This window comes from Somniosus microcephalus, chromosome 4, assembly GCF_052327205.1.
Source record: "Somniosus microcephalus isolate GS21.2 chromosome 4, FLI_Smic_1.0, whole genome shotgun sequence".
Taxonomy (NCBI): Eukaryota; Metazoa; Chordata; class Chondrichthyes; order Squaliformes; family Somniosidae; genus Somniosus; species Somniosus microcephalus.
Window position 1 is genome coordinate 149,654,295 of NC_140990.1, and position 21,049 is coordinate 149,675,343.

The window sequence follows — 21,049 nt, forward strand, 5'->3', positions numbered from 1 at the left end:
ATGGACTTCCACCCTGGTTAACAGTCTCTTATATAGAACTTTATCAAATGCCTTCGGGAAGTCCATATAAATAACAGCCATAGACATTTCCCTGTTCACTACATTAGTTACCTCCTCAATGAATTCACTCAGGTTTGTAAGGCATGACCTACCTTTCACAAATCAATTTCCTCCTTCCCTGACCAACTGAAAATTTTCGACGTGTTCAGTCACCCTATCCTTAATTATAGACTCTAGCAATTTCCCGACAACAGATGTTAGGCTAACTGGTCTATAATTTACAGGTTTCCCTCTCTCTCCATTCTTAGCTAGCGGAGTGGCAAGCGCAATTTTCCAATCTAGTAAAAGCAGTCATAAGACGTTCTTTTACCAATGTAATGGTTCAAATAAATGTGAAAATAACATTTTTAAAATGATTTAAACATTCAAAAACCTTTAACATCAGATTAGGTCATTATTGGCATCTTTAGAAATGTTTCAATTTATTTTTCAAAAAATTTAATTTTTGTTTTAAATGTTTAATTAAAATGCATTTTCATTAATTTTGAACATGTGATGATTTATTTTTATTTAAGTGGGGTGAAAATATATGTTTTAGGGGATTCCGATTATGATTATGGGGATTCCGGATGTAAATGAAATATCAAGAAGCCTAATGATTGGTTGGGCCAGCAGGTGTATGCCTGCAGGCCCAGGACCAAAGATCTGAAGACATCGAGGCACCAGGTTGGTGCGTATTTCTAGCGGTTTGGAGGCATTCGCCCGCGGGATTATTCTGACCGCAATTTCCAGCCCAAGAGTTTATAACACGGTGACTAAAATGGGTCACCACATAGTGGGACGTGAGTTCCTTCACCTGCTTGGTTTGTGAGTTGAATTAGGAAATGTTGTGGATATAATTGTGGGAATGCATTGTTCAGTCTCAGTCTATTCGAGTTTGTTCTGTGGTGAGTTCAAATCGGCTTATTATCCATTAAAATGGCCGCAAGGCTCCAATCTCCCGTCAGTCCATCTTTACCCGGCAGTCGGTGCTGGCGCTCAGTGTTCGAGTTCCCAATAAGAGCATGAGTTGTTCCCTCTTCTCACAGGAGACAATGGGGCGAATGGAGGGGAAAATCAGGCAGGGTGTGAAACGGGTGGTCGAAACATTACCGCCTGTTTTGCGCTCCAGCCAAGACCAATTTCACCCAATGCTTTTTGTATCAGATTAATCCCGGTGTCTGGATCCAATTATATTCATTACTGTTTCCATAATCTTCCCTGTAAGGCTGTGTTGGAGAAAACCCATTTTGGGAATTACCAATAACAAGCCCCACATGTTGCTGACACTTACAGGTGGAGGTGGAATTCTGATTAACGCCTGACATTCCGCTGCTTCAATTCCAGCTGGATCCATGATCCAGAACACACAGAATTACAGGGCGATCACAGCAGAGAAACAGGTCATTCGGCCCAAACAGTCCAGTGTTGGGATTTATCCTAATCCCATATAGCCGCCCTGTTAATCGTTCCTTTATCCCTTTCCTTCAACCATCACTCTAACTTGTTATTCAATATTAACACGGTCTCCGCTTCAGTCACTACCTTTGATAGTGTGTCTCACAATCCTTTGTGTAAAAAGTGTTCTCCAAGCTCCCTGTCCTAAACTAATTAATCTTATATCTGAGTCCCAAATCTCTAACTTGTTACTCTAACTATATAAAATGTGGTCTCTGCATTGCACTAACTCGCGGACAGACAGCGGCCTGAGTAGAATTAGAATCGCTCTTGTGTTTGGTATTTCTTGCTGATATTTGTACTGTATCATTGTTAATATTAATCTGATTTCGGGTTGTTATTGTGAGAAATTTGCGAAGTAGCAATTACTTCAATTAATATGAGTAACAGGCATAGTTATCAAAGTTCCCAAATCAGTGACTTTAAACTAATGTGCCCGTGTGAATTAAAGCGAGAATGTCAGTGTCGGGGATTGGATCATTATTTATTGGCTGAACCTAGAATGAGACGGAGGTTTCGGATAGGTTAGATTCAGAATAAAACTCCAATTCATTGCAACGTCATGCACAACATATGGAAAACTGTAGACTAAAAAAAGACCCAGATTTATCATTGATTGGTCGAATCATAATTACAAACCCGCTCGGTTATAAACAGTGTCCTGGCAAATGTTTATCACTCAACCAACATCACTAAAACTGATGGTCTGGTCACTACCATATTGTTGTTTGTGGGAGCTTGGTGTGCACAGATTGTCTGCCGCGCTACCTACATTACCTCAGTAACTGCACTTCACTAGTACTTCATTGGCTATAACGCGCTTTGGGACTTCCTGAGATCGGGAGCAGCGCTATAAGCATACAAGTCTTATTTTTCTTGTAAACATTCAGATCCAGTTCTATATTTACTGGCAGTACAGTGAGGCATTGGTTAATAAAGCATTAAAATATGAGCTGATCTCAGGGTATGGAGGTCTGATGAAGACCGCGTTGACGTTACTTCCAATTATTTAATCCCACTGCTTGTCTTGGCAAACAAAGGCTCCGCTAATGATAATCCAAACCCGTGTACAGAAGAATAACTTGGTTACTTAAATAGTGCAGCGCCGTGTTACCCAATTTCAAATCAATATGCATCAGCCGTAGATTTCTGTGCCGGCTGTTTAATGCAAATTCATTTAGCGCGTTACACGAACTCTAGACGTCCGAAGGCGAATGGTGAGATTAGTTTTCGAGTGATAGATAATTCCAAAACAGTTCCCGCTGCCCCGTTCTCTCCCAACAGCCCTCTATCAATGCAAACATAACCTCACTGTCCCGCTTTCTCTCTATAACCCTGTACCAGTCCCAAACTAATTTTACTGCCCACTCTCTCCCCATAGACCTGTATTAATCGAAAGTGAATTTCACGTCATGCTCTCTCCCAAAGCAATCCAAAATCAATCTCAATTTTACATAAGAACATAAGAACATAAGAAATAGGAGCAGGAGTAGGCCAATTGGCCCCTCGAGCCTGCTCCGCCATTTAGTAAGATCATGGCTGATCTGATCCTAACCGCCAATCCACTATGACAGGACTATCTCCTGAATCTAACAGCATTAGACACACGAAAACAGGAGCAGGATCAGGCTACACGGCCCCTGGGCCCGCTCCGCTACCCCCAGGGCCATGACCTATCCGAACCTAGACTCATGTCCAAATTCCTGCCCGCTCCCCGTAACCCTTAATTCCCTTTTCTACTAGGAAACTGTCTATTTCTGTTTTAAATTTATGTAATGATGTAGCTTCGACAGCTTTTTGGGGCAGCATATTCCATGGACCTACCACCCTCTGAGTGAAGTAGTTCCTCCTCATCTCAGTTTTGAAAGAGCAGCCCCTTATTCTAAGACTATGCCCCCTAGTTCTAGTTTCACCCATCATCTGGAACATCCTCCCTGCATCCACCCCCTTCATAATCTTATATGTTTCAATAAGATCGCCTCTCATTCTTCTGAACTCCAATGAGTAGAGTCCCAATCTACTCAACCTCTCCTCATATGTCCATCCCCTCATCCCCGGGATTAATCGAGTGAACCCCTTCTTTGTACTGACTCGAGAGCAAGTATGTCCTTTCTTAAGTATGGACACCAAAACTGTATGCAGTATTCCAGGTGCGGTCTCACCAATACCTTGTACAACTGAAGCAATACCTCCCTATTTTTATATTCTATCCCCCTAGCAATGAAAGCCAACATTCCATTGGCCTTCTTAATCACTTGTTGCACCTGCATACTAACCTTTTGAGTTTCGTGCACCAGGACCCCCAGATCCCTTTGTACTTCAGTACTTTCAAGTTTCTTGCCATTAAGATAATAACTTGCTCTACGATTTTTCCTGCCAAAGTGCATAACCTCACACTTTCCAGTATTGTATTCCATCTGCCAAATCTCTGCCCACTTACTTAGCCTGTCTATGTCCCCTTGCAGGTTTTTTATGTCCTCCTCACTCACTACTTTCCCTCCCATCTTAGTATCATCTGCAAACTTTGATGTGTTACACTCGGTCCCCTCCTCCAAATCGTTAATATAGATTGTAAAGAGTTGGGGACCCAGCACTGACCCCTGCGGAACACCACTGGTTACTGATTGCCAGTCTGAATATGAACCATTTATCCCAACTCTCTGCCTTCTGTTAGATAGCCAATCCTCTATCCATGCCAGAATATTACCGCCAATCCCGTGATTTTTTATCTTAAGCAATAATCTTTTGTGTGGCACCTTGTCAAATGCCTTTTGGAAGTCTAAATACACTACGTCCACTGGTTCACCTTTATCCACCCTATATGTTACTTCCTCAAAGAACTCCAGCAAATTTGTCAAACATGACTTCCCCTTCATAAAACCATGCTGACTTTGTCTTATTAAATTATGATTATCCAAATGTCCTGTTACTGTCTCCTTAATAATGGACTCCAAAATTTTACCTACCACAGATGTTAGGCTAACCAGTCTATAGTTTCCAGCCTTCTGTCTACTGCCCTTTTTAAACAAGGGTGTTACATTAGCAGTTTTCCAGTCTGCCGGGACCTTTGCTGAGTCCAGGGAGTTTTGGAAGATTATTACCAATGCATCCACAATCCCTACCGCCACTTCCCTCAAAACCCTGGGATGTAAGCCATCAGGTCCAGGTGATTTATCCACCTTGAGTCCCATTATTTTACCAAGTACTACTTCCTTAGTGATTTTAATCGTATTTAGCTCCTCCCCCCCTATTGCCCCCTGCTTGTCAAGTGTTGGGATATTCTTGGTGTCCTCTACTGTAAAGACTGATACAAAATATTCATTCAGTGTTTTTGCCATCTCCATATTTCCCACCATTAATTTCCCGGTCTCATCCTCTAAGGGACCAACATTTACTTTAGCCACCCTTTTTCTTTTTATATAACTATAAAAACTCTTACTATCTGTCTTTATATTTTTTGCTAATTTACTTTCATAATCTATCTTCCCTTTCTTACTCAATCTTTTTGTTATTTTTTGCTGTCTTTTAAAGTTTTCCCAATCCTCTATCCTCCCACTAGATTTGGCTACCTTATATGCCCTTGTTTTTAGTCGAATACTATCCTTAATTTCTTTACTTAGCCACGGATGGCTGTCTTTTCTTTTACACCCTTTTTTTCTCAGTAGAATATACTTTTTTTGGAATTTGTAAAATAACTCCTTAAATGTACACCACTGATCATGTATCGTCTTATCCTTTAACCTATTTCCCCAATCCACTTTACTCAATTCCGCTCTCATACCTTCATAGTCTCCTTTATTCAAGCTTAGCACGCTTGTTTGAGATACAGCCTCCTCACCCTCTAACTGAATATGGAATTCAACCATGTTATGGTCACTCATTCCAAGGGGATCCTTTACTAGGACATTTTTAATTAATCCTGTCTCGTTACACAGGACCAGATCTAAGGTTGCTTGCCCCCTGGTTGGTTCAGTTACATACTGCTCAAGAAACCCATCCCTAATACACTCAATGAACTCATCCTCAAGGCAGCCCTGCCCAACTTGATTCGTCCAATTTATATGATAGTTGAAATCCCCCATAATTATAGATGTTCCCTTATTACAAGCCTCAACTATTTCCTGATTGATACTCCATCCAACCGAGTTGCGACTGTTCGGAGGCCTATATACTACACCCACTAGTGTTTTTTTCCCCTTATTATTCCTTATCTCCACCCAAACTGTTTCATTATCCTGATCCTTTGACCCAATAGCATTTCTCTGTATTACAGTGATTCCTTCCTTTATTAACATAGCCACCCCACCTCCCCTTCCTTCCTGCCTGTCCTTCCTGATTGTTAAATAACCTGGTATGTTTAATTCCCAGGCATTGTCACCCTGCAGCCATGTTTCTGTAATGGCCACAAGATCATACCCATATGTAGCTATTTGTGCCTTTAACTCGTCTATTTTGTTACGAATGCTCCCCAGAGCCTTTGTTCAATCTCAAACTAATCCCAATGCCCTGCTCCCTCCCCATAATCCTGTTTCAATTCCAAACTCATCCCTCTGCCCCAATACTCTCTCTAAAGGCCAGGATCATTCCTGAAACAACCCCACTTTCCCGCTGTCTCCCGATAGCGCTGTGTCAGTCCTAAATTAATTACAGTCATAAGGGCCATGAACGATGACGTCACACAGAGTTCCCAGATCAATGGGCTCCGCAACACTATAAAAGGTGCACAGCATTAAAACAGCCATAGAAAATTAACAGATTGTTCCAGATTAATAAGCAGTTACCAGATGATACTAAAAAGAAATTAACCACATTCTGTTCATTGTCGTAGGGCGGGATATCGGACAACCAGGGATAGACGTTGAGTTCACGGTCTCATGAGGATTCCAGACTGCAGCAGAGAAATTAATGGAAAACATCTGCACAGCTCTTGTCAATTGACTGAGAAAATAATGCTCACTTATCAGTAGATAGTAATGTCTGTGTCATTGGAACAACAACAACAACAAATAGCAAATTGGGATGTTTGTGTCTCTGGTACAGGAAGGTCACCTGTCAGTAAATTGGGATGTTTGTGCCTCTGGGACAGGAAGGTTACCTGTCAGTAAAGTGGGATGTTTGTATCTCTGGTACAGAAAGGTCACCTGTCAGTAAATTGGGATGTTTGTGTCTCTGGTACCAGAAGGACACCTGTCAGTACATTGGGATGTTTGTGTCTCTGGTAAAGGAATGTCATCTGTCAGTAAATTGGAACGTTTATGTCTCTGGTACAAGAAGGTCACCTGCCAGTAAATTGGGATGTTTTGTGTCTCTGGAACAGGAAGGTCATCTGTCAGTTAATTCGGATGTTTGTGTCTCTAGTACAGGAAGGTCAACTGTCAGTAAATTGGGATGTTTGTGTCTCTGGTACAGTACGGTCACCTGTCACTAAATTGGGATATTTGTGTTTCTCGTACAGGAAGGTCACCTGCCAGTAAATTGGGATGATTGTGTATCTGGTACAGGAAGGTCACCTGTCTGTAAATTGGGATGTTTGTGTCTCTGGAACAGGAAGGGCACCTGCCAGTAAATTGGGATGTTTGTGTCTCTGGAACAGGAAGGTCACCTGTCTGTAAATTGGGATGTTTGTGTCTCTGGAACAGGAAGGTTACCTGTCTGTAAATTGGGATGTTTGTGTCTCTGGTACAGGAAGGTCACCTGTCAGTAAATTGGGATGTTTGTGTCTCTGGAACAGGAAGGTCACCTGTCAGTAAATTGTGATGTTTGTGTCTCTGGTACAGGAAGGTCACCTGTCAGTAAATTGGGATGTTTGTGTCTCTGGTACAGGTAGGTCATCTGTCAGTAAATTGGGATATTTGTGTCTCTGTTACACGAAGTCATCTTTCAGTAAATTGGGATGTTTGTGTCTCTGGTGCAGGAAGGTCAAATGTCTGTAAATTGGGATGTTTGTGTCTCTGGTACAGGAAGGTCAACTGTCAATAAATTGGGATGTTTGTGTCTCTGGTACTGGAAGGGCACCAGTCAGTAAATTGTGATGTTTGTGTCTCTGGTACAGGAAGGTCACCTGTCAGTAAATTGGAATGTTTGTGTCTCTGCTACAGGAAGGTCACCTGTCAGTAAATTGGGATGTTTATGTCTCTGCTACAGGAAGGTCACCTGTCAGTAAATTGTGATGTTTGTGTCTCTGGTACAGGAAGGTCACCTGTCAGTAAATTGGGATGTTTATGTCTCTGCTACAGGAAGGTCACCTGTCAGTAAATTGGGATGTTTTTGTCTCTGGTACAGGAAGGTCACCTGTCAGTAAATTGGGATGTTTGTGTCTCTGGTGCAGGAAGGTCAACTGTCAGTATTTTGTGTTATTTGTGTCTCTGCTACAGGAAGGTCATCTGTCAGTAAATAGGGATGTTTATGTCTCTGCTACAGGAAGGTCACCTGTCAGTAAATTGGGATGTTTGTATCTCTGCTACAGGAAGGTCAACTCTCAGTAAATTGGGCTGTTTGTGTCTCTGGTACAGGAAGAACACGAGTCTGTAAATTGTGATGTTTGTGTCTCTGTTACAGGAAGGTCACCTGTCAGTAAATTGGGCTGTTTATGTCTCTAGTACAGGAAGGACACCTGTCAGTAAATTGGGATGTTTGTGTCTCTGGTGCAGGAAGGTCAAATGTCAGTAAACTGGGAGGATTGTGTCTCTGGTACTGGAAGTTCATCTGTCAGTAAATTGGGATGTTTGTGTCTCAGGTACAGGAAGTTCATCTGTCAGTAAATTGGGATGTTTGTGTCTCTGGTACACGAAGTTCATCTGTCAGTAAATTGGGATGTTTGTGTCTCTGGAACAGGAAGGTCACCTGTCAGTAAATTGGGATGTTTGTGTCTCTGGTACAGGAAGGTCACCTGTCAGTAAATTGGGATGTTTGTGTCTCTGGTACAGGAAGATCACTTCTCAGTAAATTGGGATGTTTGTGTCTCTGGTACAGGAAGATCATCTGTCAGTAAATTGGGATGTTTGTGTCTCTGGTACAGGAAGGGCACCAGTCAGTAAATTGTGATGTTTGTGTCTCTGGTACAGGAAGGTCACCTGTCAGTAAATTGGGATGTTTGTGTCTCTGCTACAGGAAGGTCACCTGTCAGTAAATTGGGATGTTTGTGTCTCTGGTACAGGTAGGTCATCTGTCAGTAAATTGGGATATTTGTGTCTCTGGTACACGAAGGTCATCTGTCAGTAAATTGGGATGCTTGTGTCATTGGTGCAGGAAGGTCAACTGTCTGTAAATTGTGATGTTTGTGTCTCTGGTACAGGAAGGTCACCTGTCAGTAAATTGGGATGTTTGTGTCTCTGCTACAGGAAGGTCACCTGTCAGTAAATTGGGATGTTTGTGTCTCTGGTACAGGAAGGTCATCTGTCAGTAAATTGGGATATTTGTGTCTCTGGTACACGAAGGTCATCTGTCAGTAAATTGGGATGCTTGTGTCATTGGTGCAGGAAGGTCAACTGTCTGTAAATTGGGATGTTTGTGTCTCTGGTACACGAAGGTCAACTGTCTGTAAATTGGGATGTTTGTGTCTCTGGTACAGGAATGTAAACTGTCAGTAAATTGTGATGTTTGTTTTTCCGGTACACTAAGGTCATCTGTCAGTAAATTGGGATATTTATGTCACTGGTACAGGAGGGTTACCTGTCAGTAAATTGGGATGTTTGTGTCTCTGGTCGAGGAAGGTCACCTGTCTGTAAGTAGGGATGTTTGTGTCTCTGGTAAATGAAGGTCACCTGTCAGTAAATTGGGATGTTTTTGCCTCTGGAACAGGATGGTCACCTGTCAGGAAATTGGGATGTTTGTGTTTCTGGTACAGGAAGGTCAACTCTCAGTAAATTGTGATGTTTGTGTCTCTGTTGCAGGAAGGTCACCTGTCAGTAAATTTAGATGTTTGTGACTCTGGTACAGGAAGGTCAACTCTCAGTAAATTGTGATGTTTGTGTCTCTGTTGCAGGAAGGTCACCTGTCAGTAAATTTAGATGTTTGTGACTCTGGTACAGGAAGGTCAACTCTCAGTAAATTGTGATGTTTGTGTCTCTGTTGCAGGAAGGTCACCTGTCAGTAAATTTAGATGTTTGTGACTCTGGTACAGGAATGTCACTGTCAGTAAATTGGGATGTTTGTGTCTCTGGTACAGGAAGGTCTACTGTCAGTAATTTGGGATATTTGTGTCTCTGGTACACGAAGTTCATCTGTCAGTAAATTGGGATGTTTGTGTCTATGGTGCAGGAAGGTCAACTGTCAGTAAACTGGGATGTATCTGTCTCTGGTACAGGAAGGTCATCTGTCAGGAAATTGGGATGTTTCTGTCTCGGTACAGGAAGGTCACCTGTCAGTAAATTGGGATGTTTTTGTCTCTGGTCCAGGAAGGTCAACTGTCAGTAAATTTGTAGGTTAGTGTCTCCAGTACAGGAAGATCACCTGACAGTAAATTGGGATGTTTGTTTTTCTGGTACAGGAAGGACACCTCTCAGTAAATTGGGATGTTTGTGTCTCTGGTGCAGGAAGGTCACCTGTCAGTAAATTGGGATGTTTGTGTCTCTGGTAATGAAGGTCACCTGTCAGTAAATTGGGATGTTTGTGTCTCTGGTACTGGAAGGTCACCTGTCAGTAAATTGGGATGTTTGTGCCGCTGGTACGGGAAGGTCACCTGTCAGTAAATTGGGATGTTTATGTCTCTCGTACAGGTAGGTCATCTGTCAGTAAATTGGGTTGTTTTTGTCTGTGGTACAGGACGTTCACCTGTCATTAAATTGGGATGTTTCGTCTCTGTTACAGGAAGGTCACGTGTCAGTAAATTGGGATGTTTGTGTCTCTGGTACAGGAATTTCACCTGACAGTAAATTGTGATGCTTATGCCACTGGTACAGGAAGGTCACCTGTCAGTAAAGTGGGATGCTTGTGTCTCTGGTATAGGAATGTGGCCTGTCAGTAAATTTTTGATGTTTGTGTCTCTGGTACAGGAAGTTCTCCTGTCAGTAAATTGGGATGTTTGTTTCCCTGGTACAGGAAGGTCACCTGTCAGTAAATTGGGATGTTTGTTTCCCTGGTACAAGAAGGTCACCTGTCAGTAAATTGGGATGTTTATGTCTCTGGTACAGGACGGTCACCTGTCAGTAAATTGGGATGTTTGTGTCTCTGGTACATGAATGTCATCTGCTCGTAAATTGGGATGTTTGTTTTTCTGGTACAGGAAGGACACCTGTCAGTAAATTGGGATGTTTGTGTCTCTGGTACAGGACGGTCAACTGTCAGTAAATTGGGATGTTTGTTTTTCTGGTACAGGAAGGACACCTGTCAGTAAATTGGGATGTTTGTGTCTCTGGTACAGGACAGTCAACTGTCAGTAAATTGGGATGTTTGCGTCTCTGGTACAGGAAGGTCACCTGTCAGCAAATTGGGATGTTTGTGTCTCTGGTACAGGAAGGTCACCTGTCAGTAAATTGGGATGTTTGTGTCTCTCCTACAGGAAGGACACCTGTCAGTAAATTGGGATGTTTGTATCTCTGGTACAGGAAGGTAATCTGTCTGTAAAATGGGATGTTTGTGTCTCTGCTACAGGAAGCTCACCTGTCAGTAAATTGGGATTATTCATCTCTGTTACAGGAAGTTCACCTGTCAGTAAATTGGGATATTTGGTCGCTGGTACAGGAAGATCACCTGTCAGTAAATTGGGATGTTTGTGTCTCTGGTACAGGAAGTTCAACTGTCAGTAAATTGGGATGTTTATGTCACTGGTACAGGAAGATCACCTGTCAATACATTGCGTTGTTTGTGTCTCAGGTACAGGAAGTTCACCAGTCAGTAAATTGGGATGTTTATGTCTCTGGGACATGAAGGTCATCTGTCCGTAAATACGGATGTTTGTGTCTCTGGTACAGGAAGGTCACCTGCCAGTAAATTGGGATGTGTGGCTCACTGGTGAAGGAAGGTCAACTCTCAGTAAATTGTGATGTTTGTGTCTCTGGTACATGAAGGTCAGCTGTCAGTAAACTGGGATATTGTTGTCTCTGGTACAGGAAGGTCACCTCTCAGTAAATTGGGATGTTTTTGTCTCTGGTACAAGAAGGTCACATGTCAGTAAATTGGGATGTTTGTGTCACTGCTACAGGAAGGTCAACTGTCAGTAAATTGGGATGTTTGTGTCTCTGGTACAGGAAGGTCAACGGTCAGTAAATTGGGATGTTTGTGTCTCTGGTACAGAAAATTCATCTGTCAGTAAATTCGGATGTTTGTGTCTCTGGTACATGAAGGTCATCTGTCTGTAAATTGGGATGTTTGTGTCTCTGGTACAGGAAGGTCACCTGTCAGCAAATTGGGATGTTTTTGTCTCTGGTACAGGAAGGTCAACGGTCAGTAAATTGGGATGTTTGTGATTCTGGTACAGAAAATTCATCTGTCAGTAAATTCGGATGTTTGTGTCTCTGGTACAGGAAGGTCACCTGTCATTAAATTGGGATGTTTGTGTCTCTGGTGCAGGAAGGTCAACGGTCAGTAAATTGGGATGTTTGTGATTCTGGTACAGAAAATTCATCTGTCAGTAAATTCGGATGTTTGTGTCTCTGGTACATGAAGGTCATCTGTCTGTAAATTGGGATGTTTGTGTCTCTGGTACAGGAAGGTCACCTGTCAGCAAATTGGGATGTTTGTGTCTCTGGTACTGGAAGGTCAACTGCCAGTAAATTTGGATGATTGTGTCTCTAGTACAGGAAGATCACCTGTTAGTAAATTGGGATGTTAGTTTTTCTGGTACAGGAAGGACACCTGTCAGTAAATTGGGATGCTTGCGTCTCTGGTACAGGAACGTCACCTCTCAGTAAATTGGGATGTTTGTGTCTCGGTACAGGAAGGTCACCTGTGAGTAAATTGGGATGTTTTTGTCTCTGGTACAGGAAGGTCACCTCTCAGTAAATTGGGATGTTTGTGTCTCTGGTGCTGGAAGGTCATCTGACAGAAAAATGGGATGTTTGTGTCTCTGGTACAGGAAGTACACCTGTCAGTAAATTGGGATGTTTTTGTCTCTGGCACAGGAAGGTCACCTCTCAGTAAATTGGGATGTTTGTGTCTCTGGTACAGGACGGTCATCTGTCAATAAATTGGGATGTTTGTGTCTCTGGTACAGGAAGGTAATCTGTCTGTAAATAGTGATGTTTGAGTCTCTGGTACAGGAAAGTCACCTGTCAGTAAATTGGCATGTTTGCTTCTCTGGTACAGGAAGATCACCTGTCAGTAAATTGGGATGTTTGTGTCTCTGGTACAGGAAGGTCACCTGTTAATAAATTGGGATGTTTGTGTCTATGTTACAGGAAGGTCGCCTGTCAGTAAATTGGGATGCTGTGTCTCTGGTACTGGAAGGTCAACTGTCAGTAAATTGGGATGTTTGTGTCTCTGGTACAGGAAAGTCACCTGTCAGTAAATTGGGATGTGTGAGTCACTGGTACAGGAAGGTCAACTGTCAGTAATTTGTGATATTTGTGTCACTGGTACAGGAATGTCATCTGTCAGTAAATTGGGATATTTGTGTCACTGGTACAGGAATGTCATCTGTCAGTAAATTGGGATGTTTGTGTCTCTGGTGCAGGAAGGTCACCTGTCAGTAAATTGGGATGTGTGTGTCACTGGTACAGGAAGGTCACCTGTCAGTAAATTCGGATGTTTGTGTCTCTGGTACAGGAAGGTCATCTGTCAATAAATTGGGATGTTTGTGTCTCTGGTACAGGAAGTTCACCTGTCAGTAAATTGGGATCTTTGTTTCTCTGGTACAGGAAGGTCACCTGTCAGTAAATTGAGATGTTTGTGTCTCTGGTACAGGAAGGTCACCTGTCAGCAAATTGGGATGTTTGTTTCACTGGTACAGGAAAGTCACCTGCCAGTAAATTGGAATGTGTGAGTCACTGGTACAGGAAGGTCACCTCTCTGTAAATAGGTATGTTTGTGTCTCTGGTACATGAAGGTCACCTGTCAGTAAATTGGTACGTTTGTATCTCTGGTACAGAAAGGAAACCTGTCAGTAAATTGGGATGTTTGTGTCTCTGGTACAGGAAGGTCACCTGTCAGTAAATTGGGATGTTTGTGTCTCTGGGACAGGAAGGTCAACTGTCAGTAATTTGGGATCTTTGTGCCTCTGGTACACGAATGTCATCTGTCAGTAAATTGGGATATTTGTGTCACTGGTACAGGAAGGTCACCTGTCAGTAAATTGGGATGTTTGTGTCTCTGGTACAGGAAGGTCAACTGTCAGTAATTTGTGATATTTGTGTCCCTGGAGCACGAAGGTCATGTGTCAGTAAATTGTGATATTTGTGTCACTGGTACAGGAAGGTCACCTGTCAGTAAATTGGGATATTTGTGTCTCTGGTACAGTGAGATCAGCTGTCAGCAAATTGGGATGTTTGTGCCTCTCGTATTGAAAGGTCACCTGTCAGTAAATTGGGATGTTTGTGTCTCTGGTACAGGAAGTTCAACTCTCAGTAAATTGGGATGTTTTTGTCTCTGGTACAGGCAGGTCACTTTTCAGTAAATTGGGATGTTTTTGTCTCTGGTACAGGAAGGTCACCTGTCAGTAAATTGGGATGTTTGTGTCTCTGGGACAGGAATGTCAACTGTCAGTAAATTGGGATGTTTGTGTCTCTGCTACAGGCAGGTCACTTTTCAGTAAATTGAGATGTTTTTGTCTCTGGTACAGGAAGGTCACCTGTCAGTAAATTGGGATATTTGTGTCTCTGGTACACGAAGGTCATCTGTCAGTAAATTGGGATATTTGTGTCTCTGGTACACGAAGTTCATCTGTCAGTAAATTGGGATATTAGTGTCACTGGTACAGGAAGGTCACCTGCCAGTAAATTGGGATGTGTGTGTCTCTGGTACAGGAGGTCATCTGTCAGTAAATTGGGATGTTTGTGTCTCTGGTACAGGATGGTCACCTGTCAGTAAATTGGGATGCTTGTGTCTCTGGTACAGGAAGGTCATCTGTCTATAAATTGGGATGTTTGTGTCTCTGGAGAAGGAAGGTCACCTGCCAGTAAATTGGGATGTGTGTGTCAGTGGTACAGGAAGGTCACCTGTCTGTAAATAGGTATGTTTGTGTCTCTGGTACATGAAGGTCATCTGTCCATAAATTGGAATGTTTGTGTCTCTGGTAGAGGAAGGTCAACTGTCAGTAAGTTTGGATGTTTGTGTCTCTAGTACAGGAAGATCACCTGTCAGTCAATTGGGATGTTTGTGTCTCTGTTGCAGGAAGTTCACCTGTCAGTAAATTGGTATGTTTGTATCTCTGGTACAGCAAGGAAACCTGTCAGTAAATTGGAAATTTTGTGTCACTGGTGCATGAAGGTCACCTGTCAGTAATTTGGGATGTTTGTGTCTCTGGTACAGGAAAGTCATCTTTCAGTAAATTGGGATGTTTGTGTCTCTGGTACCTGAAGGTCATCTGTCAGTAAATTGGGATGTTTGTGTCTCTGGTACAGGAAGTTCACCTGTCAGTAAATTGGGATGTTTGTGTCTCTGGTACAGGAACGTCACCTGTCAGTACATTGGGATGTTTGTGTCTTTGGTACAGGAGGGTCCCTGTCTGTAAATTGGGATGTTTGTGTCTCTAGTACAGGAAGTTCACCTGTCAGTAAATTGGGATGTTTGTGTCTCTGGTACAGGAACGTCACCTGTCAGTACATTGGGATGTTTGTGTCTCTGGTACAGGAAGGTCACCTGTCAGTAAATTGGGATGTTGGTGTCTCTGGTACTGGATGGTCACCTGTCAGTAAATTGGGATGTTGGTGTCTCTGGTACTGGAAGGTCATGATTCCCACAGCGTATCCCTACTTCCCTTGAACGACTTTTTGATTCTTATCCTTACAATAATATAGGTGTGATTAGTTTAGAGCTGCCAAAAACATGGTAATGTTTCCCATTCAGATGTATCGCTGTTTAGAAAAAAAGCTATCATTGTTTTCCGTAATGTTAATAGCTGAGAACAATTATTATTTTGAAAAGGCAGAATTAATATTGGAATTTAATTTTTTCGCTTTACAATTAATTTAACAATTAGACTCAGTGGATATTTGGCTGTGTTCTTTAACTCCTCTCTGAATTTACTCTGAATCGCTGCATAGATAAAAGTGTTGCTACAAGAGCTTAGAAGCTGCAGCATATTTCCGGTTTCTTGGAGAATAAATTTGGGATCACTGATGCCTTTCATGTTGTAGTCGTTTGTGATACGCACATGTAAAAACTGTACAACATTCGTCGTCCATAATAGGATGAAACTGCCCGAGATGGTGAAGAGTAAAACGATGGACTTTCTCCGGCTCTCCATCTCTGGGTCACTCTGATTCTCTCCATTGCTGTGGGCCTGGAGTCTCCTGCGGGCTCTACTGGCCGCTAGAATGTGTCTGAAGGTCAGAGCATTGAGTAGCAAAATCAGAAGGAACGGCAGACAAGGGGTTAGAATACGATCGAACCAATCATACACTGTCCATAGGGGTGAAGTATAACGAACGTCCTTCAGTCTGCAATACCACGGAACATTGTCAATTATGTAGATCGGTTCATGGATAAACTACCAGGGAATATAGGTTAAACAGCTCAGTGAGCAGACCGTCCCTATAACCACGGCCGCCGTTTTCTTGGTGCAATATTTTATTTTCAACTTCTGCCAGCAAATGGCCACAAATCGATCAAAGGTGAAAGTGACCGTTAACCAGACAGAACTGACTCTGGCTGCATATGTTATCGCAATGCTGAAACTGCACACCGGGGTGATGGACAGGAAACTACCTGGAAAATAAATTACACTGATCCGGTTTAATATCACAGCGGTGATAATGACCAGGAGATCCGCCACCGCCATGGACACCAGGTACCGATTGATACATCTGGAGAGACCGCACCTTCCTCGGGACAGGATCACAATCGCTATTAAATTAGCTTCAAAAGAGAACGAGAGAGAGATGAGATGTTACGGAACAGGGTCGCAGCGAAAGTATTACATTGACAGGAATTATATAAATTTTACAGCTTTGACACAAAGCGATGGGATCTGCTTCTAACACAATATGATTAGGCAGAGTCAGCAAGGCTGTTTGAAAGTGAAATCGTGTTTGAAAAATCATATTAAGGTTTTTTTCAGGGTTTAACTAGCAGGGTAGATAAAGCTGAACCAGTGGATGTAGTATACTTGGATTTTCAGCAGGTATTCGACAAGCTGCCATAGTTGTTGGGCAAGATTAGGGTTTATAGAATTTAGGGTAATATGTTAGCATGGATTGATGATTGGTAAACGGACAGAAGACAGTCACTAGGAATAAACAGGTTGTTTTTGGGATGGAACTCGGGTGCAACTAGTGGAGTGCCACGAGATTCTGTGCTTGGACCTCAGCTATTTACCATCTAAATCAATGACTTAGATGGAGGGACCGAGTTTTATATATCCCAGTTTGCTGACGATACAAAACTCGGTGGGAAAGTGAGCTCTGAAGAGGATGCAAAGAGGCTGCAAAGGGACATAGACCGGTTAAGCGATTGGCCTGGAAGTTGGCAGATGGAATATAACGTGGGGAAGTGTGAAATCCTTTTGTCTCTTAATCTCTCTTGCCTTCCATCCTATCACAGACCTTCCTTTTTGTTCTTTCCTACTCTCACCCCTCTCCCTGCCACTACACTTGCTTAAAAACCTGTTACATCTCCAACGTTTTCCAGATCTGACGAAGCGTCATCGTACTGAAACGTTAACTCTGTTTCTCTCTCTACAGATGCTGCCTGGCCTGCTGAATATTTCCAGCATGTTCTGTTTTTTTTTGGTGAAATTATCCACTTTATTAGGAAGAATGGAAAATCAGAATAGTATTTAAAGGTTGAGAGACGAGTAAATGTTGGGATTCAGAGGGATTTGGGGGTCTTTGTACACGAATCACAGAAAGTTAACATGCAGGTACATCAAGCAATTACGAAGGAAATGCTATGTTAGTGAGACCACATCTAGAATATTGTGTACAGTTCAGGTCTCCTTACCTAAGAAATGATATACTTGCTTTAGCGGGCGTTCAGCGAAGGTTGACTAGATTGATTCCTGGGATGAGTGGGTGGCCCTATGAGTGCAGAAATAGTAGAATCTGCCTAAACTCTCTGGAATTTAGAGGAATGAAAGGTGATCTCATTGAAAGGCACAATATTCTTAGAGTGCTTGCCAGGATAGATGCTGAGAGTTTGATTCTCTTGGCTGGAGAGTCTAGAACTAGAAGTCATTTGGACCGGATTTTCCGATCGGAGGCTTCCTGCGTGCGGATGCCTCCGATCGGAAAAAACCTACGAATTTACCTGCTGGCTCCACAGGTCCCGACACTTCCGATCCTGGACTTCTCCTGCTCCGTGCGTGCAGAGGCCCAGGTATCCCAGGGGCACATGCGGTTCGCAAGTGCCCCTGGGATCACGTGGGCCATGGGAAACCAATCAAAGAAGAGAATCTCCGTGCACACCAGTGGTAGGTCTCTCCGCAAAGATCTTTAGAATATGAATGGTGATCACATTTATAAACACAATTAAACATAACCTTTTTTTTTAAATCACGTAGTTAAAATTACATTAAATTATATATTTTAAACAATTTAATTTTTTGAAAAAAATAATTAGTTATTTACGGGGCTAAAAACAAACTTTGCTTTTTAAAATTATTTAAAATTATTAATAAGTGAAAACTTCGTTTAACTCATGCTGGATTTTTTAAAACACATATGGTGCAAGATTTTTAAAGGTTATCAGCGGGCGGAGTTTGTGCAGAAAGCGGAACTCTCTGCCCGCAGAGGCCCTTTCCCTGGCAGGTGGATGATCTGTCAAGAGGATTCTTGACAGATCATAAATACCGGAATTCAGCGCATGCACTTGCACGCCTGAAACCGGCACTTACGATGCCCCACCTCGTTGTGAATCTTTGGAATTTTCTGCCCCAGAGGGCTGTGGATGCTGACTTTTTGTGTATATTCAAGGCTGAGATCGGTAGAATTTTGGACCCCAGAGGAATCAAGAGATATGGGGCGCGTGGAGGAAAGTGGAGTTGTGGTCGAAGATCAGCCATGAACTACAAATGGCGGAGCAGGCTCGAGGAGCCGTGTGGTCTACTCCTGCTCCTAATTCTTATGTTCTTAGGTGGAGGTGAGACGGCCCGGAGGCCTTGGGTAAAGGAAACATAATCTTTAAAATCACAGGAAATCAAAATGCATTTAATAATGGTGGAAATTTCAATTACGCTACAGATATTCGATTGCATAATAATGAACAAAATAAGTCAATATTAATATATACATATTTAAGATAATTAATTCTAAAACACAAAACCAACACTGTAACAAATGGAATAAAAATCAACACAAAAGTAAAATGAATAATACAAACAATGAAACAAAGATTGTGGAGTTTTCTATTGATGTGATCCCCCTGACAGGTCTCTCCTTATATTAGAACAGCTTCACGTTGACAGACCTGGAGCCAGTCTGTATGAGCTAACCCCACAAACAGCAGTGAGACCATTAACCGGTTAGTGTGGGAATGGCAGGTTGAGAAAAGAATATTGCCCAGAGCACCAGGCAATCTGACGCCCTTCTTCAATACCTCAATAGTCCAATGCAATCCTTAATTTCGTCACAGACACCTGACTGGGTCATTGGTGTAACGTCTCGCGGGAGAACCAATGGTCCCGCAATGCACGCTCCCTCAATACTCCCTAGTGTCAACCTGGAGGGCCTGGAGTGGGACGTTAAACTGATAACTCTCGGACTAAGAGGCCAGAGTTCTATTAACTGAACTAAGATCATACAGCTGGAAATAAATACATGGAATTCAATGGAAGGGCGCGCCATAGAACATCCAGAGTCAGTGAGGACCGGGGAGAACAGGATGGGGTGAGTAGGGAGAGATAAACCGAACGGATGGGGAGAGCAGGGAGAGATAAACCGAACGGATGGAGAGAGCAGGGATAGATAAACCGAACGGACGGGGAGAGCAGTGAGAGATAAACCGAACGGACGGGGAGAGCAGGGAGAGATAAACCGAACGAATGGGGAGAGCAGGGAGAGATAAACCGAACGAATGGGGAGAGCACGGAGAGAGAAACCGAACGGATGGGGAGAGCACGGAGAGAGAAACCGAACGGATGGAGAGAGCAGGGAGAGATAAACCGAACGGATGGAGAGAGCAGGGATAGATAAACCGAACGGACGGGGAGAGCAGTGAGAGATAAACCGAACGGACGGGGAGAGCAGGGAGAGATAAACCGAACGAATGGGGAGAGCAGGGAGAGATAAACCGAACGAATGGGGAGAGCAGGGAGAGATAAACCGAACGAATGGGGAGAGCACGGAGAGAGAAACCGAACGGATGGGGAGAGCACGGAGAGAGAAACCGAACGGATGGGAGCCCAGGATAGATGTTCCTGGGAAATGGATTATTAATGAACCCATTCACTTATTTAATTTTTCCAAATTATCAATGACGCATTGAGGTATAATTTACCTTCAATAAGCTTACTCCTTAAAATAAATATCAGTTTAGTTATTTATTAATTCAATTCCCAGAACTGAACGCATTTCTCCAGATGGGGTCTAACCCGAGGTTTGTACAATTGTCGAAATCAATAATGCATTAATTCTGAAGTGGAAGTTGTTAATTTATTAATGACTAGCTGGAGAGGGGAGGGGGCGGAGGGGTGGAGGGTGAGGGGGGAGAGGGGGGAGAGGGGGGAGAGGGGGGGAAGGGGGGAGAGGGGGGGAAGGGGGGAGAGGGGGGGAAGGGGGGAGAGGGGGGGAAGCGGGGAGAGGGGGGGAAGCGGGGAGGGAGGGGGAGGGGGGGAAGGGGGGGAGGGGGGGAAGGGGGGAGAGGGGGGGAGGGGGGAAGCGGGGAGAGGGGGGGAAGCGGGGAAGGGGGGGAGGGGGGGAAGGGGGGAGAGGGGGGGAAGGGGGGGAGGGGGGGAAGGGGGGAGAGGGGGGGAAGGGGGGAGAGGAGGGGAGGGGAGGGGGAGGGGGGGAGGGAGGGGGAGGGGGAGAGGAGGGGGGAGGGAGAGGGGGAGGGGGGAGAGGGGGGGAAGCAGGGAGGGAAGGGGGGAGGGGGAGGGAAGGGGGAGGGGAGGGAGAGAGGGGGGGAGGGAGGGGAAGGGGGAGAGTCCCCAAGCCCCCTGATCCCCAAGGCTCGCCCCCCCCCGAACTCCTGAGCCCCCTGATCCCCGCCCCCCCCCGAGGCTCACCCCCCCGAACTCCCGAGGTTGGCCCACCCCACCCCAACCCCCCCCACCAAGCACCGAACTCCGGAGGCCCGATCTTCCGAGCACGGCCCCCCACCCTCCGGAGCCCCGCCCTCCCGAGCTGGCTTCAAGACCGCCGATTGCGGCTGTGAGACGGCCGGCGGGCCCGCTTGCCGGGGTAACCCTTCCCGCTCACAAAGCCCCGGCCGAGATCCACACTCCCGAGAGCCCCGCCCCCCCCCCCGCCCGAGCCGAGCGGGGAACAGAGAGAAACGACGCGTCTCAGCTGCTCCTGCTGCG